This window comes from Cardiocondyla obscurior, linkage group LG20 (assembly GCF_019399895.1).
Source record: "Cardiocondyla obscurior isolate alpha-2009 linkage group LG20, Cobs3.1, whole genome shotgun sequence".
In the NCBI taxonomy this organism is placed as follows: domain Eukaryota; kingdom Metazoa; phylum Arthropoda; class Insecta; order Hymenoptera; family Formicidae; genus Cardiocondyla; species Cardiocondyla obscurior.
Window position 1 is genome coordinate 4047006 of NC_091883.1, and position 14999 is coordinate 4062004.

At 44.7% G+C, this 14999-nt stretch overlaps 1 protein-coding gene and 1 long non-coding RNA gene across 5 annotated transcripts in view; one reads left to right on the top strand and one right to left on the bottom strand.

Moving 5' to 3' along the window:
• Window positions 1-14411, top strand: part of LOC139110321 (uncharacterized) — a 34406-nt gene extending 19995 nt beyond the window's left edge. The window contains exon 3 of the long non-coding RNA XR_011546975.1: window positions 13990-14411. This is a non-coding gene — a long non-coding RNA (uncharacterized lncRNA). The remainder of the gene's footprint in view (window positions 1-13989) is intronic.
• Bru3 (bruno 3) overlaps window positions 1-14999 on the bottom strand; it is a 535780-nt gene that overhangs the window by 310327 nt on the left and 210454 nt on the right. The window contains exon 4 of one of the 4 annotated variants that reach the window (XM_070669977.1): window positions 13181-13259. The exons of the other annotated variants lie outside the window; for them this stretch is intronic. The gene's annotated coding sequence lies outside the window, so the exon portion shown is untranslated. The remainder of the gene's footprint in view (window positions 1-13180; window positions 13260-14999) is intronic. 4 annotated transcript variants of the gene reach the window in all.

A 14999-nucleotide genomic window follows, 5' to 3' on the forward strand; every position in this document is an offset into this window, starting at 1 on the left:
CACTTGAGGCAAACTCGCGGCGGATCCGCGCGGAAAAACGAGCGGGGATTCCACGGCGTGTGACGCAACAAGCCGCGACAGGGCGCATCTAGATGCATTCGCCGCGAACTATTTTGCAAGAAGGTAATAGAGGAGGATTCAATATTTCCTCTCGCAGCGCACCGCGGCTCGGTATCGCCATGGTTACGGCTTCAGTCATGCGGATTGCTTTCCTTCTCCTTCATGTTTTCGTTGTTTGATGCCGTTTTCCTTGGCGGAGCTTCTCACTCAATCCCCGAGCTATCGCTCGCAATACTGCTCGCCAACGCGTATCATTTTACAAATTTTCCCTTTATTCCAGCCGCGCCGTTGTTGAGCGCGCGTCGCGCCTCCCGAGCGCCCCATTCCGTCCACGTAGAACATAAAACTCTCGTCGTTCCACTTGCGGAAGCGTAAGAACAGATTGATACGAAAGTAATAACACATCCGAAAAATTCAGTATGGGCGAAAGCGCGCGAGGGAGGTTTAATATTTAAGATCTACCGGAGACGTTTTAACGCTGCGCGTGACGTGATGTAATAAATACGGACCTACCGGTCAATTATCGTCGGGCATCGTGTTTGCCAAGTACATAGCGTACAATCGCGCGATAGTATAAATTCTTACGTGACAGTTATTGCAAAACCAACCGTCGTAAAATCGTTCGGACGTCGCTGGCACGGGCACGCACGTGCATCGTTTACCGCGCGAGACGACTTTAGCGTCACTAACAAATTTCCGTTCGCTTCTCGCGGAGCGCGCGCTGCTCTTAATTACGGTCTTTGTTATTCCCAGTTATTTATGTCGAGAGGACTCGTTCCTCTTAGTTTCTTACTCGCGTTTTGTTCGCAGCGCTCCGCGCTACCTCGCTTTTGTTTAATGGTCCTGCCATCATATTCTTCGGTGCCTCGAGTCCGTGCTATTATCTTCTCAACGACGGCGGCGATCCCTGGGCCAGGGCGCTCCCTCGCCGTTTACTTAAACTTACCGTATTCATTATTAATGTCGGCGCGATATTTGCGCCGTGCCGCTCAGATAGCGCCCGGTGCTCGGGCCGCGTTTTACATCACGCGCGCGGTCTATCGCGCTTTGATTTTCGTGCACGGAGACCTTATCAGCATATCGCGGCTATCGCAAAGGTCGATATTCGGCGCACAGAAGTTCGAAAGCGATGGGATTTCGCGGGATAATATTGCAGCCGCATTGAGGGGTCGGTAACATTGTACACATCTAGAGGAATACGTTGTAGCATGATATGACCATAGAGATCATGTGTAAGGGGCTCGCTGTATCACGTGACGCTCGTATTTCATGACCGACGTAATATTGATTTTATCTTTGGCACCGGACCTTCATGTCGGACCCGTCGTGTGGACAATACGACCGTTTAATAGCGCTCGACATCGTAATAAATGGTCAGGGCTGTAGATGAAAACAAATGACTTCCGGCGGCAGAAGTCGCCGTAGCGCCGGTATTAATTCGTTAATTTGTAACTCGACCTGCCGTTAAGTGCTTATTAATTTTCACTCGATTTTAATGTGCGATTAAAGTTAATTCACGTATATTTAATAAGAGTACCTTTTCCTTTGCGAACGAAAATTATTTTCGCGACTGCTGAAAAATCTCTCGCGATATGAAATAAAACATTCACATCGTGTTGCCAATAAGGATCGGGGGAGAGGAAAAAATTATAAAAATTTACATATAATTGAATTGATATTGTATAATAATTAATATTTGTATTGTAATTAATTTATAATTATTAATTTTCATTTAATAATCGCGTCCTTATTAAATACATAATTAATGGGAATAGTTTAACGACGAGATCCATCAATGTACAGCAGTGCCTGACGCGTAATTCTTTTATAATCTTGGATATTGGAGGTGGCTGTGCGCGAAATTTGCATAAAGCGCATTAAAGCGTTTCCACAGATGGCTCAGCAATAATCACGACGTAATCCTCATGGTCCTAGATGCACTAGATTCACTAGTAATCGATTGATTTCGCTGTGATCGGCTTAAATACTACGTTAATCACTCTAGCGAGATGCTGTTGTGTGAGGAATTGCTATATAAGACCGACATGTTTATCCCGCGTGCGAACGAATATATTCTGTAACAGGGAATCGTAATTTTCACCGCCCGTCGAAGATAATGCATGAATAGAAGCATTTATTATGCCTCGGCTGTTATTCTTCATCGGTCATTTTTCTTTTTTTACGTACAGATGCATTTATGCTTTTCATGTAGCGAGATACCGTACGCAAATACTTGCTCATAAATTCTTTTTTTTCGACATAACTGCGAACCAGAAAACTGATTTTACAAACGCGAAAGACTAGCCGGGCGGAGGTAACCTCCCCCTTGAATTATCCATTTTGAAATTGTCTGTACGTCAGCCTAGAGGACGTATCGATTACACGGTGTCCGAATTATCTTGAGAGGCAAGGATCCAGGGGCTGCGCGGGATTTGGATTGGGGTAGACATACCCCACGGCTAGCGTGTCACCACTTTAATTACATCCATCCTGCGCAGTGCCCTCCCCGTTCGCTCCTGTACCCTGTGGCTCTCGTCAAACCGTTACCGAGCTATTTTCCATGTAACACAACCTCTCTGAAACATTCGCGTTCCGGTATTTACGTACGCTTATACACTCCACTTTCATATATTTCCTGAAGGGTAAATATTTAACAAGAGGAAAAAAAAAAAAAAGAAAGAAATTCTTCTCAATATTATTTTGCAGCTTATATTCACCTTTGCGAGATTTTAATTAAAGAGCACGAGCGATCTGATTAAAAAAAAAAAGCCCTGGCTTTTTCTGTAACAAAAGGTCATGAGGTGTTCGAAAACCATTTCATAATGCTTATCACTACTGCTCGCGTTATAGACGGTAATGTAAAATTTTTATCTTCAAGTTTTTCTAGCGAATAATAATTTCGTCGGAATTATTTAGGGATACCAAGAGGAACATTTAAAACAGAATATATTTCGTGACGAGGCTACGGTATGTTTCCTGGTAAATTGTAATGTCCATTTTTTAATAAGCGCTTTTATTTCGCGGAAAATTGTCGCCTTTATCAGCTCTCTTAAAAAATTTTTTTTTTTATTAATTTATTTTTTCCGAAATAATTTCAACTGATAACGCTGTCTATTATAAAACATTCGTACAATACAAGAGTTCATAATCAAATGTAAACCATGATTTTCGCGTGCATTGAGCAAAAATAGTTTACCGCCTCTACTGCTCGTTACAACGTTCCCCTCACCTTTCCGCTCTTGCATTCTATCCCTCTCGTCACGCTCACGAATAATTCAAGCATTTCGTTACATCCGTGCATGATTGGCCGATTTCGATATTAAATGCGAGCGAGCAAATACTCGTTCCACAGTCCACTCGACATACCCATCTCTATCGGTCTCCCTTCTTTCTTTTTGCTCATATCGTTCCATTCCAACCGGACTCGGCTGTTTCACGCTACTCGGCTCTTTCATTCGTGCACCGCTTTCATTTCGCGTATTAATTGGAAACAACTCCAAAATGATACCGGACGCGATGCTTTATGCGCGTAAATATTCCGGCCGGAATTTAATATCGACCATGGTCCTTCCCGGCAAAGTGTAAAAATACCACGATTATCCTCCTCCTCCTCCCCCCCCTCCCCCTGTAGAATATAGATCCACGTCGAATAGGCGCATAACTACATTTATTTTCAATATTTACAGCTCGTTTCCGATTCCGATTTCAATAGTAGCCCGTTTGAATTTCCGAATCGTGCTCGGGCGGCTCAAGTAAAAATTATTATCTCATTAAATATTATTCCGTCATTATTTGGCCGGCAGTGCGTCCTTAGGAATTATAAATTAATCGTATTTCTATGAATTCGAATTAAGCGTCGGTCAAGACGTGTAATTTGTTCGGAGCGTTACCGCCGTCTCTGTCAAGAGTAAGCGCATTCCATTCGAACGTAAAACAGACGGCGCACCGATACGTTAGGTATGTCTTCGAACTTAGTTCCGAATTCGGGAACCGGATTCGCGGTGGGGCATCGAACTGCGGTCTCTCTTCGACGCATCTTCCTTTTGGAGTTGCGAGCCGAGTTGAACACGAAACTACGTTGTTAGGGAAACTTTCCTTGCTAGTTAGCCGGCGCCTTTCTCGGGCTTCTCGCAACCCTTTTGCGTGGCATAATTGAGTGTCACCTAGACATAACAAATGGACCCGGCGCGGAGGAGACGGAAAGATGTGTAGGGAAAGATGGGAAACACGACGGTTTCAGTCTTCACTGTCGGAAGCTCGCCCTATGGCACCGACGTCGCATGGGTCAAGTTACTTGTGACTCGTTTCTGATTAATGGATGTACTTGTTTAACATGCTAGACCCAGGTCACGTTTGTCCACCAAATGTCCGTGTTAATGTCCACGCTGAAACGTTAACCGGCGTCCGTAGAGGTACGCTGCTCGTCGAAGTTCCAAGTATTTCGAGGAATTATTTCAATCTAATTCGCGACGCGACGCGAATACCATAACGCTGCTTCACTTTTTAGTATTTAATATTTAACATTTTAATATAATGTTTGTTTTAAAAATCAGACCGTCACTCCAATTGCATCGCAGAAACTTGATTTAAAAGTTTGACGAACTAAAAGTATAATATATATTCGTTCTTTTTTTTTTTTTCTTTCTTTTTTCTTATTCTTGTTCTTATCATAAAACATGGTATAATGAAACAGCTTTAAAAGAGAACGACGTTTGAGGTTGATTACTAGACACGGTTTACTACAATTTTGTAATAACCTTTGAACAAAATGTAGTTTTATTACATGTAAAATTCGCCATGCGCGAAAAGTTCCCTTTCTAAAGTGAACCCTAAGAATCAGGTCGGCACAATCTTCGTTCACTTACTTAAATAAACTTCTCAACACTCTGTAAGGCATCCGCGCATGAAAATGTTAATAAGGCAAGTTTTAACGAGCTCGAAGCCCGCATCGACCTGACCAATCGGAATTTTATGCTTCTCGCTTTTGCCGTTTGCTTTTTACAAATTTTGGTTGATCCGACATAAAGCAGTACGATTTTTAATTATAAATGGTTTCGTAAAGTCACGTTTAATTTGCAATTAAAAAATTAAAAAAAAAGTCCTCGCTATTTCGTGACTTATATATCTCTCGTTTGAAATGTTTACGAGCTGCTAAATAGTAATTATAATAATAATGCATACGCATCAGGACTTAATTAAATTCATTACGTTATTAACATTAATATCACAATTATTGTTCAAGTTCGTAATAACTAGTATTATTCAATTTAGTAGTTATTCATGACTAACAAATGCTACCAAATCAGTCGGTTGAATAGACGACGAATCGACTACTGCGCCTGCATCATTCCCCGGGATTAAAAGGGCCAGCTTTCGGAATTAAAAATCCTTGGATTCCCGAACGGTTCCCGCATCCTCTCCCGCCCGCGCTCGCCCACCCGTCCGCTACTTTTATTGGCCCCTCGAGCTAAAGGATGGATATTGCATTATCCGCTCAAACAAACCCCGGACGGCTTCAGTCGGCTAGCTTAAAGGTGAACCAACTCCGGGCTCAGTCAAAGTCGATAATAGTCGCCGCTGAGGTGTGTTAGGTTAGAAAGGTGGAAAAGGTTGAGGACGGAAGGAGGATCCGGAGGGTGTGATAAAGTCGTTATACAGGCGACACCTGCAACCCCCCTGCGCGCCCATCCACCTTACTGCCCTTTCCTTCCCCTCCCCCCCCGCCGTCGGTTCACTCCTCACTCCTCAACCTCTTCTTTAGTCCCTCTTCATCCTTCCTATTACGGGCACAATGTTAAAGGGACTCCCGACGAGATTGAATTTGCTAACGGAAAACGCGAGTGAGTGAAACGTATTTGCTTTTTATCCCTCACTCCATTGAGAAGTCCTGCACTCCTCCTCTCCCATTCCCGTTTCCCACTGGCTCTGCCGTTCCTGAAGATCCCGTTTCTCTTCTCCGTCCGTTCCCTCCCGCCGATCGACCACCTACCGACGATCCCCCTCGCCCCCCCTTTTCCCTCTTTTCCGCTCTTCCGCCTCCCCCTCCCCGCCCCAGGACCTGCAACCGATGTGACTACCCTTCCGTACCAGGTCTTCGGATCAACTCCCTCCACCGTTCTTCTTCGCACGTCTCGGCACATTTGTCCAACGTTAAGAAAGTGACTCACCGTCGAAATCCCACGAAGCTGATGCGTCCTGGCACGTTCAGGAAACTGATGTGATGTAAGATTTTTCCGAAGTATCCCTTGTTCCCCGGCGAGAGAGCGACGCCGATCCAACGACAGGCATTTAAATTATTAGCCGCTTTGAGGATTTCAAGTAGCGTAATTTCTTCTTTCTTTTTTTTTCTTTTTTTTTCTTTTTTTCTTTTTTTTTACGACACGATTTTTTCGGGGGGCTTACTAGCGAAATTAAATTGATAGCGCTACTTTAATATTACGTTTGAGAATATGATCTTTCTTTGATACGACCGGATAAAATAATATTTCTTTTCTTGTGCGAACAAGGTGAGCATTACGCAGCGTGTTAGACGGCAAGAGTGTCCGCGACTCGTGCCGCGTTCATTAGCCTTGCTGTTTATGGCAGAGTATACACGTCGTAAAGCGTGTCGAGTTTCTTTACTGTCTAACTCCCTCGCCTCGCTAAAACGTGCCTGTATAACGTACGGATTCTCTACTACATGTTATAACATACCGCTGTACAAGATTTAATTACTTTGCACAGTGTATTTAGCGACATTAAGTGAAATTAATTTATCGTGATTGCACGCCGAGGTCACTTGCAGATAATAGTTTGAAGTAATCAAATGTTGATCCTTGTACGGTTGAACGACGGTAGCTTCATTCTACAAAGTGGCCGAGTACCATTGTGTCAAAATTGTAAATTAGAATTTTGCATGCTTTAAAGCAATATATTATCTATTATAATAAAAATTAAGTAATAATAAAAATTAAGTAATTTTATTACGCGAAACAAAATTAAAAAAAAAAAAAAAAAAAGAAAAGACTATTAATTATTAATATTACATTGTATTTTGATTTGCAAATTTAATATTATTATCTGCAATGCTTCGCGTGGGGCCCCTTTGCAACGTCGGCTTTATCGTGCCCAATTGATCGTACGATCGAAAGGTGCCAGGGTGCTTTCCCGTGACGAACTTTAAGATAACGAGGGTGCCTCGCGGCTCGTCATGTTCCACCTCTAGCCGCAGCCGGTGGCTGGATATCGCGGCGCGAAGCGGCGAATAACTGTTGCCCGTACGAGCGCGACGACGCGGCATCGTGCCAGAAATCCGTGCTCCGGCACGACCCACGACCCCCGCATTTTCCAACTCGGGTTCTGGTATAGGCCGCAGTACTAGGCCGACGCAGGCCATCGCCAATGAGTGCATGTCTGGGGCGGAGCGTGGCCGTGTTCGAGCAGACGCGATTTCAACTTGCTATGTGCTACCGGGTAGAGACGGCAGCACTACTCGCGAAAAACTTGAGTCCGGTCGGCAGAACCGTTTCCTTGGACCGCTCTCGCGTTCCTCGCCGCCGCTTTCCCTCCGCAGCGCCGTGCGCCTCGTTGCCCTTCTGCCAATTAGTCGCCCCCGACGTTTGAATCGCGCGAAGCCGAGCGAGGCACGCAATTTGCCAGAATCATGATTCTCGATTGCAATAAAGGGACGCGTTGTCTCCGTTACGTCATGCTTCATCGCAATGCCAGATATTACTTGAACCGAGTAACGCAATTAGACATTAGCGCCGTACAGCCACGTGCGTCGATCGTATCGGTGAACGGCGGTAGCATTCTGCGCTTTTCTACTCCATTCACCGTGCCATGTGTTACGGATCGCCTGTTCTCACTCTCTCTCCTTTTGTCTGTCCGTGGAAGATAAGTAGCACCGAGCGCGAAAGTGCATTCGTTGCCGTCGATGTTGTCGCCGTCGTCGTCCTCGTCCTCGTCGTCGGTGGCGGCAGTGTCGTCGGCGGGTACAGACGTGACCTACTTGCGCTATTGACCTGTTGGCGACGCCTGATAGGCGAAGGGTTGAAAGAGGGAGGGCTGGGGACGGAAGAAGAGAGGTGGGTAGAGTCCAGGTGAAGGAAGTGGTGGGTAGGTACCGCGGGGAAAGGATAGATTGGACGGGGGGTGGGTTGGGGGCGAGATGCACTTGACGCATCAGAACGCGAAGAGAGTGAGGGACTGCCGCATGCGGTCCCAGCGCGCGCAGCCTACCACCCGCTCTAACCACCCTTTCCTGTATATATCCTGCACTCAGCTCGGTTTCAGGATTTCGTGTGTTGCACTCTCAAAGGTCTCGTCCCCTTACCTTTTCCGCTCCGCTCTTCGCGAGCGAGTAGCTTCTTCCTGCGGCGAGAAGAAAACGGAAATGCGACGTTCGGCGTCGTCACTTTTGTCGTCGATCGTCGCGCTCGCGAATTTGAAATGCATACGATAGAAAACTTTAAATTCGCAAATAATCGCGATATCGTGCTGGGTTTTATTGGGAGCATTATAAGCTCTTTTTTTTCTTTTTTTTTTATTTTTCTCTAATATTTTTAACGCAATAATATGAGAAGTCTAGATTAATAAAACGCTTAATAAAAATTAATTAGCGATTTATAAATATAACCGAGCAATATCAATTTAAATTACGCGAGATCGTATCTTTATTCAATAAGCTTTTAAACGAGCTTAATTTGTAATTAATTTCGTTACTTAGCTCCTTCGGCGATTTTATGATAAAAAATGTCGCATATATAGCAAAGCGACGCGTGAGAAATTTTCATCATTACAGATCGTAATATCTTATTTCGCTGTTTTCAGCGCACGTTCGAATTGCATTCGAAACAGTGCCATATTGAAGGAGGAAAATGCCTCTCCTCTCGCTCCCCGTTCTCATGTAAATCTTTGTTTGCTCGCAGAAGAAGGTATAAAAGGAACCTATTCTAAGATAGAAGATCCGTTCTTGGAATCTTCCTTTCTGTCTATAAATTTTACGGCATTCGCTCCTCTTGAATATTCGTAAAGTTTTCTCCCGGACTTACAGATACTTAAATCTTTATTTGCCCCCAAGGGAAAAATAGTCTCTCTGCGACACTATCACCTGGCTAGAAATCTATCTCACTACGTGTTTTAACATGACATTAATATTCCGATATACGTTAGGCATCGTGATTTACTCTCCGGCGCGATCGTAATGGAGATCGAAACGGCAGTGCGGCTCGCAGTTTTACGCGACGCGAAACCGCGATCGGCGGGGGAGGGCCGACTCTCGCGTCGCGTCGCAAATATCAATCTTCGTTATCCTTTTAATGATTCCGCGGGCTTTCCACGTGATGCCTCGACGCGAAAAAGCGCGAGTGGCCGTCGCTCTTTTACCAGGACGGATAAGACGCGCGCTGACGCAAAAAAACGCGCCGAGATCCCGGGCGAGCTCGACGGTCCGCAAGAGCGAAAGAAGTCCGGGGAGGTGTGTTAATTAAAGGTCTCCGAGCGCGAAAAGTTGCCGCGTGCGTTTTTCGACCCGCGCCACGGCGGGATGTAACTCGGTCCTCGTCAAGTTACTCCGGGGTTACGCCGACGGTGCGGGGCCTTTCCGCGGCACACGCACGCGTCACACGCGCGGCCCGGTGCACATAATGACGGTGGCGCGAGTGGTACATATATCCGAGTGTGCGCGTCACATACGCGGTTCTGGTACATATGTACATATGTAGCTGCGTACCTACTAGATGCACCGCTCTCTCGCTCGTACTGCCAGGCAGAATTCCGCTCGGCCCTATTACCTTCGATTTGTCAGCTGGCTGCAGACGATAACGCATTTCCCTGGTTCGTCCCATCTCTCACCCTTTCCCAGGCTGGCTTTATACCACCCGCACGGCCCCCGTGTCTCTTTCTCTCGCGTCGCGCCGCTCCCTCCTACCTCTTCATTTGCACGACCACCCTTTCTCTTCCACCCCCTCCTCCCTCCCCCCCCGTCACTTCCCGGTACCGCGCGCTCTCTTTCTCTTCCTCTATCGTATATTTACTCTTCTCTTTCTGCGTATGGCCATGTGCGCACTATGCAACGGAGTAATGGTTTCGCTATTGAATTACCATCAACTGCAAATTTCATTTTATTTTGGGAAAGTGCTGATACACACGCACGCACGCCACGACCGTGCGCGCCAAGACGAAATGAAATTTGTCAGGCTGTTTGTCGCACGTGATCGTTCCGGCCGACGTGGAGAAGTTTTTTTTCGGGAGATTAAAGGGCAGCCCGGCGAGAGATGGCCGCTACGTGAAAAATGATATCGCTCTCACGCACTCTCGGTTAAGTTATATCCTTCGAATATCTTATGTACACGCGCGTATCTATACATATGTAATATAGAAAGACGAGTTCATCGGAGACGCCGTTTACCGGCCCATTAACGGGATCTTTGGCGACCGAGCTCGCCGGCGATCTAACTCATTACTATTCCATTTTTGCAATCGCTCCGGTTACCCTTCATTAAATTCGCGAGCAGCCGGCGGGCGCGGGGTGCGAGGCCTGCCGAAAGAAAGGATTGGCAGCCGCTGAAGCATTCGCCGCGCGACGATCTCGAAGAGTAAGAAGCTTTCTCAAAACATTTGATTTGAATAATAAATCCTTATCAGAGATAGAGAAGAAGAGCCGCGCGAGATCCAATTACTACAGGGCGATGAATACCTATTCCAAGATAGACTTCTCTTTCTCTTTCTCCCTTCGCTTCTCTCTTCCGCCGTCTTCCCCTCGTTATTATTCTCTTTGCTTTCGCCATCCAACTGCTATCAGTACATCCTCCTCACTTCTTCCTTCTTCGTTTTCCCATTTGTAGCGAGCCGACTCGCTGTTTCCGCAATTTTCCCTTGGGCGATATGTGTCATTTACATTACGCGCAGTACACACAGGTGGAGAAATGGCATTCTGCGCGCTCGCACTTAGCATGCATCAAACATCTCTCTCTTCCTAGGCCTTGCTATCTCGCGTAACAGTTTAGCCGTTTGCAGTATCAGGAACAAAGACGGCGGTTCGAATCAAAAGGAGGAAGGTGCTTAATGCACGTACCGAATACACAAATTAATTATCATATATATATACGCGTGTATTATTTCTCGTGGTTAACAAAATTTAAATAATCGAAATCTCTTACGCATTTAATTAGAATCGTTAGGCAGCACTTTTAACAATTTTGATTTTTAATGTGAAGAGACGAATGATTCAAGTGTCATAAATTTTTATCGAATTTTCCCAAAAGCGCAGCGACGTTCCTTTGCCCGTTCAACGTAAAACGCGCACCGTCGGTCTCGGTATGCCGCGGCGCGATTTATGCGAAAGCGGGTCACGATCGCGATGCCGCGTCATCATCGCGAGAGCATCTCGAGTTTCCGCGGCGAAGTTCTCTCGCGAGGTTCGCGCATACAGCGGCGTCAGGCCTTTCGAGTAACGCGACTGGATAAGGAGACCCGGCGCGAAGACATTACCGAAGGAAAGCTCCCGAAGTTATCGAAGGGGAGGGCGGCATTCATGTCTCATAGAGTCATAGAATGTAATGAATTACTGTTTGCCGAACAATGCCGGTGGGTGCTTCCGGAGCAAGTAGGATAAACTGATTTACCGCTCGTGTAGACGTCACCGCGCCGGCGGTGGAGAGCGAGCCGGAGAAAAGCGGAGGAGCAGGAAACGGCGAAAAAAGGAAGATACGAATAGGGCGAGCTTTGCTGAGTCACACGTACATATACATATGTACGTATAGATATGTACGTATAGTTTATTAAAGTTCGGTTACCCCCTTTCGCCCTTCTCTCTTTCTCTCTCTCTGTCTCTCTCGTCTCTCTTTGCGTGCCGCTCCCTTATCTATTTTCTACATTAGAGAAGACTTCGAGTTATGTGACTGTCGAAAGTCGAAACTACTTCCGCGAAGGAGTTCGAGCTCGCCATGCGAGAGCGCCAGTTTCTTTTCTTGGAAGTGTGCCCGCGCCAGCTTTTTCGGGCTCCGCGAATCTGCGCGTAAACCGATGGGATCGTTACCCCCGGGAGATTTCGGACAAAGTGATAAAGTACTAAGCGTTTCGTTCCGGCGAGATCATAGCGAGGGAAAAAAAAAAATTCCCTCGCTAGATCCTCGATTCGCTATCGCGCGGAACGATTCGGATCGATCCGGCGCTGGATCGTGCGCGGTTTGGAGAGAAGCGTCTGTCGTCTCGAGAAGAAATGTTACGAGGTAACGTAATCGTGCCCTTGTATCTCGAGAATCTTTCGTGAATCGACCGGCAGCGTTATGACAAGTTTCTCGAAAGCAAAGTTTTGTTCACGACGTGCATTAGACGTCATTGAAGTAGACAACGTGAAAGCTGGAAGCAATAAAGAGGATGCAAACGAGGAAGCGAAGGGTCGAAGACGAGAGAGAAAGAACGAGATAAGAGTGGGAGAGAGAAAACAGGGCGGAAGGGTGAAATGAGAGAGTTCGTAATAAACCTTGCGCCAGTTCCCGAAGCGTAGAAGAAGCGAGCTACCTTATTTTTGCCCTTCGTCTACCTTACCTCTGCCACGTTCAAAAGGCTTTCTGTTGCGCGTACACGTGTTCAACTCACTTCAACTATTTATGAAGCATCGGATAGCGTCGAAAAGCAATTTAATATTAGCGAACGAGCGCGCCTCATCTCAAGGTAATTAATGCTGAATGCAGAGCTGCCTTTCGCGATTGAAGACGCATTCTTTTCTCGTTATTTTGCGCACAGAGCCTTGTTTACTGCCGTATATTCGTAGCTGCGAGCGTTGCGTAACGCAACACGATAACATTTCTTAATATTATATGCACATATGAAATTATCTGAATTCTTATCTTTGTAACATCACATTAAGCTTAACATATTTTAACTTGCAAGGTAAAAGTTTCTCAAAATAAGAAATATTGTTATTCAGATGCAATTTTAATGAAATGTTCGCACAGATATTTTTTATATTAAAATATATGAAGGTAGTAAAAGAACTCAATTACTTGCGCATATAATATTAATATTTTATCCATCCGTATTCGTGCTGGATTACTTACTTGTTAATTTGGTAACTATTTTCGAAACATGCCCGCAATTAGCGAATTAAGTGAACGTTTATTAGGCTGTTACTTACCAAAAAAATCGGGAGCTTAATTTCATTAAACACATCTGCTAACCGTAAGCCTGCGTAAAAATGTGTGGCGCATACTCACCTGAAAAAAAAGGGAAAAATGTGAAAATTAAAATTAGCAAATGTAACATCAATGGCGCTAATTAGTTACATAATAGCTAATTTATTTCTATTGTCAATTACATAAATACATCCGTAAATTGCGTCGGGGACACAACAGTTCCATTACGAAAGAAATTTCTTTAATGCGATGGTAATTAACGCGATCTCGATGAAGGATGGTAGCGCAAAGAAATAAAAATCGTTTAAAGGGAGAAGGCGCGAGAGCTTCTATTAAGTATTGGAAGAAGACGGTAGACGCAAAGGTGAGATGTTAATCATGACTCGACATCTCATTATCGTTTTGATTAGCGCGTGTAACTGTGCCGGTCCCCGGCTGCTGCGGTTACGAGCTCTCTACTCGAAGACGATCAAAGTTCTGCGCTTTGCTCAGGCACTTCACGGCCCAGAAGTTGTCTTAATGAGCAGGTCAAACGTTCCATTTTAGCAGCACAATCTTACTGCTACGAATCAGAATGTAACTTACATTTCATAAATTAACACGGCGATTAGATTTTAGTATCGTGTATAGATCCGAAGCATTTATCGAGTTAATTATTATTCGCGACGTTACAGAGCGAAGTTATAAATTAATAGTAGAAATAAAAATGGATATGTGTGATTTTTTTTTACGCAACTGAGCTACTTAGTCGTAATACAGCACATTTAATTTTTTTCATTTTTGCTAATAAAATATAATTTTTTTGTTTCAGATGGAAATCGAAAGGAAAACTTTTATCGAAGGAGCACCAGACTGACATCTCCGTACTGAGAGGAGGAGGAGAGCCTAGGAAAGGCTTCCTGCATCGGCGGAGCAACTTATAGGTGAGCATACATTTTTTAAAATAAAATTTTTAATAAATAAAAACTTTGACCTTTTTTTTTAATTAATTTTATTAACTAATATTATACATGTCTACATTAATATATGTCTTCTTATGTTACAGCCACCGGCAGATTTTCACATCTCCGTTGAACTTCATACAAATCGGTGAGTCGCAACATTTATTTTTTTTAATTTGTAACCGAGTTTCTTGATCGTAGATACTTAATTATAATAACGCGCGCGAATTAGGAACGAATTAGGACTTTTAGAAAAATAGCGCACGCGAAGCGTGGTTCTAGTATCAATTAATTGTCTTCAGGAAAAAAAAAAAAAAAGAACCGATTTATTTCTCGCGAATTTATGTTAAATACGCGGAAAGGAGCGCGTAGGCAAAGAGGATTTTTCCACGCTCACACGTTGCTTGCGCGACAAATATTTTCTGCTTCGACGGATAATCCATTTCCACGCATGCCTGACCCAATTGAAGATACGATTCATAGAATCTGGTACTGCGAAGGAAATCGGTATTGCATTTATCTATAAGGTATCGACGTGTCCCGCGTACATGTGGCGCAGAGAAACCTTCGCATTTCATTTCGCACAATACGCAGTACATCTATCGTGTCTGCGGCGGCTGCGCCGTTCCCCCAGGCAGATTTCCTCGAGAAGGGCCTGTTAATTATAATTCTACGTCGATAATAAGGCTAAGCCGCTTACGTAGAGTACGCAATGAGTTCGGTAGGATTAGACGTAACGTGCAGCGGAGCTCCGATCGTCTAATCGTCTTTGATCATTCAAGAACATACGTCAGTAATAATGCAAGGTATCTCAAGTTTATCTTCGAGGTGCCTTTTGTCTAAGAACTTAATGAATTTTTGATTACGCGCAATGGCTTGA